The sequence below is a fragment of the Battus philenor genome, unplaced genomic scaffold, assembly GCF_028537555.1.
Source record: "Battus philenor isolate CCGP_79_NKW_IND1 unplaced genomic scaffold, ilBatPhil1.0.hap1 SCAF_11, whole genome shotgun sequence".
NCBI lineage: Eukaryota > Metazoa > Arthropoda > Insecta > Lepidoptera > Papilionidae > Battus > Battus philenor.
The window spans coordinates 4,042,521-4,057,699 of NW_027181673.1; positions in this window are offsets into that span (position 1 = coordinate 4,042,521).

Consider the following 15,179-nt stretch of genomic DNA (forward strand, 5'->3'; position numbering starts at 1 on the left):
ATATATAATTTGTACTCTCTGAAAAAATAAATGCTTTGAAAACTGCAGAGGTTAAATAAGAATCATAAATACATATGAATAAATGCTATCTATTCCCACTCTTTTTCATTTATTTACATTTATCCTGTCTTATATGCTAACTTCCAGTTACTCAACATAGACTATGCTATGAGGAAATCCGAAAACGAACGAAATAACCGCGTTAGCTCAGTAAATTGATAACAAAATATGACGCAAATTTTTAACACATTACGCAATTCAAACTTAGTACCGTATGGAGAATCTCAATTAGTCAGGCTTAGTCTTCTTTGACACCTTAATTACGGAAATTCTGACATTAGCAACTTATGTGATCCTCCTTTTTTACTATGAGAGTGGCAAATAAATATAACCTTACTCTACCTTTCTCTAGGCATCATAAATTAGTAACTCAATTAGGTTGATAGATAGGAATGACTAAAGGCATAAAGTTCGCTATAACAAAATTTGTAAAAAGGGTGAATATATAAATACACATATATATTCACCCTTGTATATGTATAATATTAAAATACACATATATATTTTTTTATCTTGTGATAAGTTTAAGAAGTTAATCAAATAAAAACTTGTAAAAAAACCCTACGGAGTAACGGATTTATTAAGTGATGATAAAGCATGAGAATTAATTGCTCTGTTACTATGCGAAGGTTGTGTTGTTAATTTGTGATAACATTAATACATTTTGGAGTGCTTTGTTAATTTAGATACAGTTCTTAAAATTCCTATCTAAAATAAATATTTTCAATCATTTTTGTGTTCATTTTTCAAAACTTTATTCTGGGTTCCGTACGGACCCCACGCGACTAACAATATAAATGTTTAGGTGCAACTAACTCATGGTTAATAAAGTGAAACAAAATAGTTTATAAACACTTTATATATTTGTTAAAAAGATTTTATCGTATAACATTACTATAATACATAATAAAGATAAAAGTCGGGAGGCATACCTATGACTAAAGATAAAAAAATCTTGTCATCTATAAATTTGACATTTATTATGATTATTGTCTGGAAAAAATATGTTGAAAAAAAGGTTCTTCGCATTTTATAATCATGATAATTAATTGGTCTGTTACTATACGAAGGTTATTGTGAAAGTGACTACCAAAAAACCTGTCTAAGTTTTATGAAGACTCTTCTCAGATAAATGCACTTAGATTTACGTAGATTTAAGTAAAAGGATGTCATTACAACAGAGTCCAATTCGATTCTAGTTTTGTTTTGAATAAATTATTCATATATCTTCGACGAATCGCACCAATATCTGCTAGTAATGATCCGCGAATGCTCAACGTAGAACAAATTTAAAATTTATGCGAAGATCAGAAAAAGAAATAAATACAAACCAAACTGAAAATCAGTTTGAACATGTTAGCGGCGTACAAGAAGCGCCCTACATCGAGGGTCATAAAAAACATTATAGATAAAAGTAACCAAGATAGGTTCAATCGAATAAAACTTTCCACCAATAACTAAGATTTACAAGAATAAAATGTAAATCAAATAAACAATCTCTATGTCCGTTAAAATTTTAAAAAAATATTTGTGATAAAAATACGAAAAAAAAAACGTCATAAAATTCAACATACAAAAATATACGTCGCACATAAAAACTTTTATAAAAGGATATTGCGCGTGAAATGCCATTAGCTCCTCATATCGCACATTCCAAAACGAAATTCGGACAATAAGTAGTCGCTATATATTATGTTAATTGAGAAAAACAAAAAATTGGCGCCAGCGGCCCACATGAGTAGACTGAGAATTTAAATCTTGTGCACACTGGAACGTATTTATGGATAGGTAACAAACAATAAAATAAACTAGTTTTTACTAGCTTCAACTTTTTTCATTTTTGTTTTATTGTATTAATTTACAATATTTGGACAATAATAGCGTTGACGACTGTTGCTTTCAAACTTAAGCCATGGATTTCAATTGTAAACAATTGTTACAAGCCTTTTTTAAATATCTCTTTCAAGGTTGACAGTTTGTATTATACTATTAGTATTATATCGAAACTGTTATCCGAAATAAATTTTCTTATTTCGCAGCTAAACCGCGTTTTAAATCGCTCTTCTTTTTATCAACTGCTAAGACAAATTTCGGTAAACATGCACCCTTATATAGGATGTGTAATTTCCGCAATTCATATATTAGTGATATTGATATATTCTCGTGATCTCTTGTATCTTTCAAAAGACAATTTCATTCGAAATTATTGGATATACACAATACAATTTAAACCTCATTGAAACATGACGGCTTGCTGTGACTCGTAATTATTGCTATTTTTTCTGCAGAATGCGCTGGATTATTGATCCCTGTCTAGAAATGTACTTGTTTTGTTTTATTATTGTCTGACTTTGAGTCATTAAATGTTCTTAGTGATAGTAGTTTTACGGTAACAATTGTAACTAACTTTATATTTCTAAGTTTTTAATTTCTTACTGTCTTTTGTTTCTGTTTATCTTCAATAAACTAAAAAAAAAATAAAAAAACGATAAATAAAAAATTACTCCACATACAAGGTGGACAGATGACATTGTTTAGCATTGACCTAGGCCAAAGGGAGAAGCCAAAATTGTTAAAAGTAAGACTGATTGACAAGTTTACGAAATTCCATAAGTACCGATTATAGATTTCCCTGAAATTACCGATAAACCCACACCGAAACCGATGTTCCTGGAGACAGTTCACGTTCTTCCAAAGGCAATGGTATGTGTAAAGGCAATGCAATGTGGCAAAGGTGCAATGTCGAATAATAGAAAACAAAAACTAAATAAGGTAAATGCATCAAATTCATGTATAAAGTACTCCTTATAAAAATTTGTGATCTATGTGCCTAATAATTTGTGATAATATTAATACATTTTGGAGGGCTTTGTTAATTCAGATATAGTTATTAAAATTCCTATCCAATATAAATATTTTCAATCATTTTTGTGTTTATTTTTCAAAATTAATTCTGGAGTCCGTACGGACCCCACACGACTGACAATATAAATATTTAGGTGCGACTAACTAAAGGTTAAAATGAAACAAAGTGTTTATAAACACTGATATATTTGTTAAATAGATTTTATCGTATAACATTACTATAATACATAATAATGATAAAAGATGTCTCACGACCTATGACTAACGATATAAAAAATCTTGTCATCTATAAATTCGACGTTTATTATGGTTATTGTCTGAAAAAAATATGTCGGAAAAAGTTTCCTCTCATTTTATAAGATTCGTTTAAATATATTCTTTTAAAGTTTATTTGTACATTTTATTCCATGGCTGCCATCTGCCATCTGCGATAGTGATATGGTACCGTTGCTGTAGAAATTTTTGGATTTCTGACTTATTGATTAATCTGACAAAAGCTATTGATATGTCCAAGCATACCACAGAATTTTTTGGCTTCGAAACACTTCACAAATACGTCGATTAGCCTGTGAACTTTGCTCTGTTGTAATGATGTTTCGAAATCCTTAACATTTTTTAAAAATCTTATTGTGAAATGTTTATTCTGGGCTATGCTCTGTACATGCTAACTCTACCTCACCTTTCTCTCACTGTGTTTTCTATCCTATACAAATCCATGTTTATATTCGCAGACACATACCGATTAAAACCCTACGATGTTCCTTTATGTATGACTTTACCTTTACTTATTCGATGTCCCGCCTCACCGCAGCCTGTAAGGAGGACAAAAATATATTTCCTTCTCCTCCTAAGCAGAAGTGAACCTAGCGTTTCTTACTTCTCGACGTCCGACTAAGCTGACCAAGAGACTGACGCAAGTTTGTTATTAGCATCTGCCGAGGGGCATATTTCGGCTGTCATACTCCTCGGCCAAAATTATGGTTCTACAATCCCCCACAGACACGTCAAACGCTATGAGTCGCAGAAGATAGGTCGACACCCGTCTTCTTCCACGACTACGCCTTAGCTGGAAACAAAGACAGATGCCCTCTGCTTTGTAGCGTACTTGCTGGTCTATGAAATGTACAAACTCAGTGCGACCACCCTCGGAACAGCCCTTCAATTCGTGCAGTGTAGATTTCTTTTAATCTTCAGCACGGGAGACCAAGTCACGGTTACTAAATTCACCCGCATAAAAAAACCACAACCGCTTTCGACACGATCATTTAAATACTTAGAAGAACTTAGGATAAGTTAAAGAAGAAATGTTTACAATCAAAACTTGATGTTATTTTCGTCATCACAATTTAGATCCGGAACGACAGTGCAGTTGAATCATAACTGACTGGTAAAAACCTTATCGTTTTTCTTAGTGGGTTTACACAATTGGGTTTACACAATTGGATTTACTGGGTCAAGTAATAAGATTGCTTATGTTTTGTCGTAAAATCGAGACTTATTAGTTACTAAAACGTGAACAAATGTCGTGATACAATATTATCAGCTATTAAATAAAATTATTATTGACGATACTATAATTTTTTCATAACAATGGATGCAGTAACGTACATAGTTCATTGTTGAAAGATATTTTATTACGTTCACTTCACTTAGCAATATTGGATGGATAATTTTAATTCAGGTAACGTGAATGTCACAAAACAAAGCGTAATCAAGTGATGTCATTCATAGCAATACAAATCTTTATTTTATACTAGCTGTTCAGATATTATTTTTACCGACAAAATTATTGGAATATCGCATTTAATGAAAAAAAAAATGTAAATAAAACATATAACATTGATCACTTTATTTATCGATTAATTTTCTTATTAATGAACACTAAATAAACAGATGACCTTGTTAAGATCGTCGAAAGACGCTGAATGCAGTTTCTTTCTTACCCATCTTACTATAAATCTTTGGGGGTGATCTATTTATATATATATTTATATCCGGTAAAGGACTACCTTACTTTTTTATTCCGTATTACGAATACATATTCTATTTCGCACACTGCAAGATTTCAGTAATAATATGATTTGTATTACGATTTGTGATATTTTTGTATTTGATTATATTCTAACACGCAATGTTAGTTTTTAATTGAAATCAAATCAATGGTAAAAAATAACACGGATAATAACTAAAAAGAGAAGCAGTTTATGTACAGGTACAAAAAGCGGTCTTATCGCTCCAAGCGATCGCTACAAGATAAATTTTGTATGCAGATGAGAGACATGAAGTGAAGTGAAGGGTGTAAAAACATAAAAAAAAACATTAAAATGTACTACACGATTCCCATATAGTACACCTCCACATATACATATATTACATATTCATATATAACATGAAAAATTACATAAATACGAATAAACAACAAATGCTATACAATATCCTATTTTAGACGACAAGGAAGTGCTCTTTTAACGTCTTTTTAAAAGTTGACAGCGATTTAGTGCATTTTATTGTTTCTGGTAATTCACTCCGTAACCTGACAGCGCTAACAGCGAAAGATTTCTTCAAAAATATAGTACAATAAACAGAAATAGACAATGTTATTATTAAAAGGTTCATAAAGTGCGAGTATAGTTTTAAAAAGAAAAGCGAAGTTAACACAAGATTATGGCATGAGTAGCTACTTAACTATTAACTTCATGTTCAAAATTCGTAAGCCATGGTAGTATACAGTTGCAATAAGCAGCAATTGATTGTTGTAATAAATATTTTTTGTATGGTGAATTTCTTGTTAGTAGTCAAAAATAAATAAATTAAACTGTTTATGCTTCACCTTGTGTAATATGAACGCTGGAACATACAATGAAACATCTATATCAAGGCACCAGGGCCGGTGTTGTACGGAATATAGTCCTTGGAAAACCTGGGTATTGCAAAATATTTAATAAAGCAAAAGTAAAATTAACGAAGTTAGATTTATTAGAGGGATAAAACAGTTAGAGATTATTTATCATATATTAGTGTATTATTTGACCAGCAATATATAGAGTATATATTATCGTTATAATATGTTATAGTAATTATGTAAAAATGAATGAAAAAATTGAAAGAAAAATCATATCGCATTGCGAGTTTCACATGAATTTTATCAGTAGGGGTAACGTGGTATTTCTAATCATTTTAGCATAAGTCATACGAGTTGTTAAGGATAATAGATGCAACACGACTTAATTCACGTAAATGAATTCATTGTTTTAATGAAATTTGCATCTCATGCAAATTGATATCCGGACGGCGTCGGGTGGACTGTAATTAATGACCTATAGTTTTTAAAGCGGTCTTGAATTTCATTTTGTTGAACCGCGTTAAAGGCTTCATTTTAAGTTTCGTTGAAAGCTACGAAAAATAATAATAATAATAATTTTTCATATTCGCCATATTTCTCTAAAGATTGACCTTTCTAAATACATCTCCTCCTCAAGCATAGTTACGTCATTTCTGGGTGAATTTCTCCCGCCCCAATATAATATCTTTTTTAAATACCTCCATCCAGATCACCGCCTCGCCTCCTCTTCATCATATTAGCCGAAAACGTACACTGCAAGGCATATGTCATCCCGAAAGATCGCTTCGAGAACATTGAATTTAACCACCGCTTAATCTTCGGATTTTATTTACGTCTATTTAGGTCTCAGGACTCGTATAGCAATAACTAAAAATTATAATAACACGTTCGTATTTTTAAAGCACTTATTTCAACTGATCAATGTAAACATGGCGTCGCGAAGCGGAGTTACAATAATAATTCACTGAAAAAAAAAAAACAAATTGAACCAATTGAAAAGAATATAGAATAAAAAGTGAAGTAATAATTGTATAACTCTTCACAGAACATTGTTATTGTCAGGTCATTTCGTACGTTTATGTCAATGCCCTCATTGTAAGTATTAAAAAAGAACAACACATGAGGTAAGTACGCAGAATTTCTAAAAACCCACTCGCAGCCCACGTATTTCGACAATGGAATTCCCTCTAAAATGGAATCTCTACATCCTTATACATGCCTAATATGGTAGCGATTCATTTACAGCCATCCTTTCTCGCATGTGTAGTATAAATAGATATTACCTTTTTAGTTATGTAAATATAACGCTCTTGACTATTATCGCTGAATAGAAAGTGAATGACCTCAGCGATTTTTTCTTTGAAGGTTTTTAACTAGAATTTTTTTATTTTTATCATAAATTTTAGTAAATAAATTGTCCCCTGTTATGCCAATGATTACGTTTTTTTTTTGTATTTCAAATTCAAATAAAGCTTTCATTATTCCAAGATAACATCAACTTAGAAACTTCTATAATTAAATGGTCGAGATTTCTTTACAAAATCGACTCGGAAAGATGGAGATCCTTATACGAACGAAAGCACCGATATACCGCTGGGGATCGGCAAGTTGAAATAGCGTTGGCCAGGCCACATATTGCACAGAACAGATGGGCGTTGAGAAGTTAAGGTTCTGTGGCAGAGACCGCGCACTGGCGCGAGACTGGCAAGCGCGTAGTACGTCATCCGAGAGGGTGTATAGACAACTTTGATATGATCGATGCACAATGGATCGAACCCACGGTAAAGCGGACTTAGGACCTTTTTGTTTTTTTTTAACTCGTTTTTATTGCCAATCGATAGACCTGGTAAAATTCCATCAAAGTTGTTCTACATATTTTTTAAGTAAACCTAGTAGTTTAGGCAAAAAAAAATAGTTTTTTTTTTGTGTGGACCAAGAGAAATAAATTACTGAAGTAAATCAACCTTTGAAATCTTATATATACCCTGGATACTACCTATGCCTATAGTAGGGAAGATAATGAAATCTAAAAAATGTTATTGATATATAAAATGAAAAAACCGAAAAAAGTCCGAAATCCGCTCTACTATGGTTTCGATTCACTGTTCGATGAAAGAAGGTGGAACTACTTTCAATCTGGATGACGTATTACCATAAATTATATATCTGGTGTATTAAAATAGAAGAAATAAATTAACATAACATACATAAGAGTGATCAATTGTTTTATTGATTAAATGTGAAATAAATTAATCAAACTTGTGATCGGGAAATACTGACCGGCGCTGCTGTTAAGCGTCGATATAAATCAGAAAAACGTAAACCGACAAACGCTCGTAATTCACAGCAAACTGTTAAATGTGCTGTTTCAGTAGCAAATATATATATATATGTATATATATATATATATATATATATATATATATATATATATATATATATATATATATATATATATATATATTTAATATTTCAAGATTTTGTGCAATTTTGCTTTTAATATTCTACTAAATTCTTCTTCAAAGTATTTGGAGATTTTACTATGAAAAATATGAAAGAAATATTTAATGTTTTCACTAATTCGTTAATTCACCCTTTTAAAGCTTTTTTATTTAAAATCAATCATTCTGTATGTAATATTTTTTATAAAAAATACTTGCATTTTTATGATTATTGTGAACGTCAATGTCATGAAGGACAACACTTTTGGTTTATTTCTTAAAAAAGTGCTGTAAATGTGATATCATCAAAAATACACTATTTTCCCGTTGCAGATGTTATAAATAATATTGTTTGCATTAAAATTATCGTTTAGTGTAAATATCCGTGTCACTTATGTCATTTTAATGCTACAGTTGAATTACAATTTGTGTTATATAACAATATTTAAATATATTGACAATATATGGATGATATTCCTGCATTTCGTATACTTTCAAACGAAAGCAAAACTATTCTTGTGTGATTTTTATAATAAAGCAGTATTAATGCGAAAATAATTGGTCTCAACAGATCAAATAATATTGATTAAAAAAGATAGTAGCGACTGTATTTATTCAACACAGAAACCAATTTGCTCAACATTTGCTATTTTTTTGTTGCAGGCGTCATTAAGTTCTCATTGATATGAACTAGCGACCTTATCAGACTTAGTACTGACTAACATTCTAGACATATCGTTATTCAATAGAAAAACATATATTTTGATTAAAAGTCTCAATAAATGATTACTTTAAAAATAAGTTACCTTTTTCGTACACTACAATATAATTAATACTGCGCATAATTTCATTACAACGCTTAGGTACAGGGCATTTTTGTTTTTTATTTTTTGTTCCTTGATGTCTAATATTTGACAGCTGTTGGTAGCTGTTTTATTTTGCTGTATTTGAAAAAAAAAATTGCGTTTTATTTTGCACGAAATGTATCTTTTTTCTACATCAATAATTTTACGTGATTAACAAAAATATAAAAAAACAGCCGAAAAATTAGCTAGCTACTCCCCAGTTGTGGTCTTAGCAACATATAAAGATAAAGATTATTTTTTTTTATATCTTGTAAAAGATCATCATTAAGCAACCCGCATTGAATCCAAGTGTTAAATTACGGAATATACCGTTTTTTCTAGGGGTCAGTTTTTTTACTTTATTTTTGGGGGCCTCTGGTACATTGCCCCGTCTTTGGTACACAGGGACGAATTTGGATTAATAATTTTTCTACGTTCTTTTTTACTGTCTCACTCTTCTTATACACATCTGTATATCTTTCACTCATTCATCTTTTTATCCATCATATTCATTCTTTTACCTCTATACATCGCCTCTTTTCCTTCAACATTCCTTCCAGACTGCTACTTTACAATTTTTTTTAACCATTTCGCACCTTTAATTATTATTAATATCTTATATCTATGTCATATTTTAATTACATAATTTCTATGTCATAATTTACAATTTATCTCCTTTTCCAAATATTTCTTTTTTTTTTATTTTTGATTACGTTCTCTATAACTTTTTGTTAGTAATCCAGAAAGTTCTGGCGGATTTCCTCTTTGGTTACCAATGAGGCGGTTTTCCTTTCTTCTATCTTTTCGAGCAATTGAAATTGGCACTCATTTTTTAACGCGCTTAATACAGGACAGCCGGTCACAATCTTGTCCACCGCAGGGTCTCAGGTGCAAGAGGGATTCTCCTTGATTTTAAACCTATACAGGTTCTCATCTAATGGACAGTGTCGTAACACAAAGAACTTTACAAAGGTAATAAAAGGAATTATAAATTATTTTTAAAGACTAATAGATAATGCAGAGCAGCGTTAAACTAGTAAACAAATAGAATAAATACTTATGCATTTATAGGTTATGTAGGGCGACAATAAATTCCATTCATTTATTCATCATTTTAGCCGTAAGTCTTTCACTGCTAGACAGTGACCTCTCCCTTCGATTTTCTATAAGACCACGACCTTCTATAGGAAAGAACGCTATTATAATTATAATAAAGTATAACATACCCGTTTACCGCTATTTAAATCGATTCAATAAACATAATTATCTTATCTAGCATTACATTGCTTGGGGCTATATGAAGAAATATTTTTTGCGAGCGACTAATCTATTTTTGTATCTTGTAATTTATTTTTTGTTAGAGACAAATAAGATAATAAAAATACACAATTCTTATTGTAATACCTGCTCGAATGTTCGATTTTGTTCCCAGAACTCCGATGCCTGTCTTGTTCTCAGATCGGAACATGTAGATAAACTTTCGAAACAAAAGAAAATGTATAAATACATAACATTATTTCATTCGACTTAAAAAATTGATACTGTGATATAGAGCACCGTCAGACTTTCACGAAATACTATTGGAAGGTGATAGAAAAAGTCATAAAACAATATAGTCGAGTAATAAATACAGGAAGAAACAGACTCAGATAAAAATGGTTAAAATAAAAAAGAATGTGATAGATATGATAACAGATATACATATAATTAGAAAATCCAAAAAAATGTGTAGGAAAATGTTACTGTTACTAAAAATAAAATAAAATAGAAAGAATATAAAAATAAAATAAAATTATAAATTAGCAGTGTCCAGAAGGAATAGCGAAGGATGAGAGGCGATGTATAAAAGATAACAAGGTACGGAAAGGAAAGAGAATGTGATGGAAAAAAGAACTAGTGAAAGAGACAAGTAAAAGAAAAGCGAGGATATAAAAATTATTATGTTAATAAATTATTTAATAAAATAATATCCTTATCCACCTATGACAATGAAGATACGAGAGGTCCCAAAAACAGGACATTAAAAGAGTATAAAGGTTTTTTTTTTCACTAACCTTTGGGTGTGATATAACAACTTTTTGACCATAGCCTTATAAAATTATATTTAATAAAAACGATAAATTGTACAATTACACGACCATACAATAACTATTTGTGTAAACAAACAAGTTTGTACTTATTGGACCTTTTTTTGGTTTCAAATCGAAACTTCTGGTGCTTCCGATACCCTGACACTGAGGGGAAAGCAGGGTCTTTTAGAGTTGTAACCTATACAAATCGCCAAGATGCTTACTACCGCCACGGTATCCTATGCACGGTTTGAAGGACTCCAGTAACTCCTTGTTTTTTTTTACAAATTTCCTGCGGCTGAAATGGTGATGATATTTTGTTTAGCAAGACATTAGCAACCGAATAAGTTGATTTTCAGCCTTTTAAGGCGCCCTTCAGTCGTAATGCTAAACGAATATTATCCACAAGTTAAAACCCAATCTGAGGTCGCCTCGTGGGTGCCTTTGACTGTAATCACTACATGAAGCATCTACCAAAGCGATCTAAGAACTCGGCGATCTCGTATTCTGGTAAAATAATAGTCTGAAGGTCTGAAGGCCCAAGCCAAGGCTCCCTCGATATCCTTAGAGCTTCTCTACCTCAAAAGAAGTCTTAAGGTAGGCACCCTCTACGCACAGCTGTCTCGATTCCGCGGAATCTCTAAAAGCCACTTGGACAACAGTGGAAGTCAGTCCAAAAGGAAAAAGATGATTTGGACTCAAAGTATTAACGGTTAATTGCAACATACTATCTTTAAAGTTTTCTATGTATAAAAAACCCACAATACTACCTCTTTAACAATGTTTCGCAGACCGCTTAACTATCGTATCAGGAATAGTCCTATGTTTCATATTGTCGATTTTACACAAAGACCTATTGAAGCGAGAGGCCGAGCGCAGTGTAACAAAGACATTCAACTATTCTAGTGAGAAATTGAAAACCCAAATCCTTATTCAGCAAAAAAGTAACACACCAAGCAATAGCCCACAGAGCCTTTGTGTACATAAAAGCAGCCTTTGTACCAAAAGTACACTGCAGTAACATAACAAAATGTACACTCGCTTATATCAATTTTGTAGGTAAATTTATTTGGATGACTGGTAAAATTAAAATGGTCTTTATATAGATCATGTAACTAGGTAATAAGATATAATTTGTGGGGCATTATGTGGTATTATTTGCAGTTGTTACTGTAATTGAGTCGGTACAACATATTTGAATTGTTTTTACATTATGTGACTAGACGAAATAACGTTTGCAAGGTCAAATTCAAAACTGTACCCATAATAATACGTTATAACCCAATGATTTCAAATTTAAAGTCACAAAACTTAAATAACGAGATTATTATGTAATTTTGTACTGGTATAGCATAAACAATTTTTAAACTGAATATACATTTGTCTTGAACGACAAGAATCCTTGGCTGTGATGTCGCTTGATTATTTTGATTTCATTTAAGTTATATCTGATATAGTGTATGTGTATAAATCTGTATTGTTGTAGAATTTCTTCCAGCTATATCTCCACAACTATAACACCTTGCGAAGCATAGCAGTCTTAAATAAAATATATTAACATATAATAAAAAACAGTTCTGTTAAAAACTCCAATATTGACGGTAACGAATTAAATCTTTTTTCGTTTATTTTTTATCTTGGATATTCATTTCTCTAATTTATCTCTATATGGTAATACAAAGGAGATTTTAAAATGATCGCAACTGAGTTAACTGTGAACGCTTCGCAGATTAGGTCGCCTTTATAACTTTAAGTTAATAGATATTGTCACACCTTATTATTAATTCGAGCTTAATTCCTATCAAATTGCAAGGTTTTGATTTTTCTGTTAACCTAAGCAAGTGATCATAAATAATTAATATAAACAGAAAATTGTTAATTGTATAATATAAAGAAAAGATTTCAAGCAATTTTACCGAATTTTATATACCTTTATATGTCGGTACATATCTGAATATTCCAACAATAAGTACTCGTAACAATATATTATACAAGTTTCTTAGCAAGTCCCATCAGCGATCATCAGCGACTTTAAATGGTTCATAAAAGTTAAATGACACGTTCCTTACCGAGTAACCGGGGAACACAGTAATGTTTACGATGTACTGTTTGCAGGCAAAAATAGGTAACGAGTTTGTGCCTTTTACGTTACCTAAAAACACGTATTATTATCGATGGATTCATTTTCCCTTCAAATACATTGAAATGGTTCCAGTTTCAAATTAAGGATATTATATTGCAAAAAAAAACCATGCCATACAAACTACACTTAAGATAAACAAACGTGATATAATCTTATAAATGTAACGTATAGCTGTGTCTGCTATATGTTTACAATGTTTTTAATTTTTAAGTAAGAGTCGAATTTTTTTTTAATTTCAACAGAAAACACTTGCTTCGCAGTGAAAATAAGTTTTGATAACCCCTGGTCTAAATGAAGTAAGCGCCTTATTTCATCAAATATATTGTGCGAGAGATATAGTTTTTGGTATTAAATACTTAAAAAATATGCAAATAAATTAAACAGTGATAAGGATATTTCTGTTTTTCACACACTGTCATTACAATAATACAACTTTATTTCATCTTTACTTACCTATTGCTACAGTAGTGTTGAGTTAGAAATGCGACTTATGAAAATTTCTGCCTTGTTTCTCTATAACAAATTAGATCGTAGCAATTTAGAAAGCCGTGTTCACAATGAGCTGTTTAACTAAGCCCTTCTAAAATCTTTGATGCGTTTAAATCTAATTAAAAGCAGAGTAATAACGTGAAATACTGTAGTTACATTGTAGTATATAACAATATCCTAAGATGGCGACTCATTACTAACAAATTGACTACAATCCCGCACTTTGATTGACACGAGACGCAAATTTAACTAATGCGGTGAATCCATTTACGGGCGTGTCCGTGTTACATTAATAACCGGTGTTAATTGTAACTGACATTTCATTTGAATTGGAAACAAGGTTTAAATTATTCATCGGCGAACTAACAGTAGTCTTGGTTGCTTTGGATCCGACCTTTCGCAGTTACATGTCACGCTGGCATCACAGCAGTGTTAACCAAGTATTGATGGCTAGAAATAGAACAAGTAAATTACGTAATATGTTCAAAATACGATCACACACACGAATACGAATATACAACTTAAATATATTTATTTAACAAGTATTGTATTAAGTTTACAATGCATTTTAATTATTATAGAGCTAGAGGGAGAGAAGTAATTTCATTTAAGTTAAGAAAATAAACCTCTGATCAACGATCACCTTTAACTGTGTTTGCAGACTAGTTTTATAATTTCCTCCATCAAGTTTGATGCGCAGATAGACGCCCTTTACAAAGCTTAGACCTCCTCTCGCAGATATCAATGGATATACTATGATCGCCATGCGTGGCAGATGGTTTGGCGATCGCAGTGTGGTATTATGGTACGCAAAGGATGATGCTGTCCATCCTCTGGGAACTTGTAAGCAGTGGCAATCCTATATAATTAATGCCGGTAATAGAATCCGTGACCCACGATTGCAAGTCACCGTCTTCTACCGCTATGTTACTACTGCTCAATATTTAAATACATGTAATATGTTATATTTATATATCATTATAATAAACATACTCATTAGTATATTTATTACTCATTAATGTTTTATGTGTTTTTTTATCTTAGTTATTTTTTATTTTAAAACCTATTACTTAGGTAGTTAGTAATTTTTATTAAATTGTTATAATTGTAGTATCTGTATTGTAGTTGGTCTATTAGATTTAATAGAAAACTTTACTTTATAGAAAAAGTTGTTTAAAATTCAACCTTTAAAAATAATGTAGTCTAATGTACACAAAAAAAAACATATAATTGCCCGCTCATCATTACTATTTGTTGTGAAGGAACATAAAATATGATTTCTATTTAAATTCAATTTTTAAATTAACTTATTTTATCTTATATATAAAACTAAGGAGTAGACTTAGGATCTTGAGTCGCAGGTTCTGTTTCTGGAAAACAATCTTACTTAAATCACACTTTGTGCATTATTGTGTATCCCTCCAT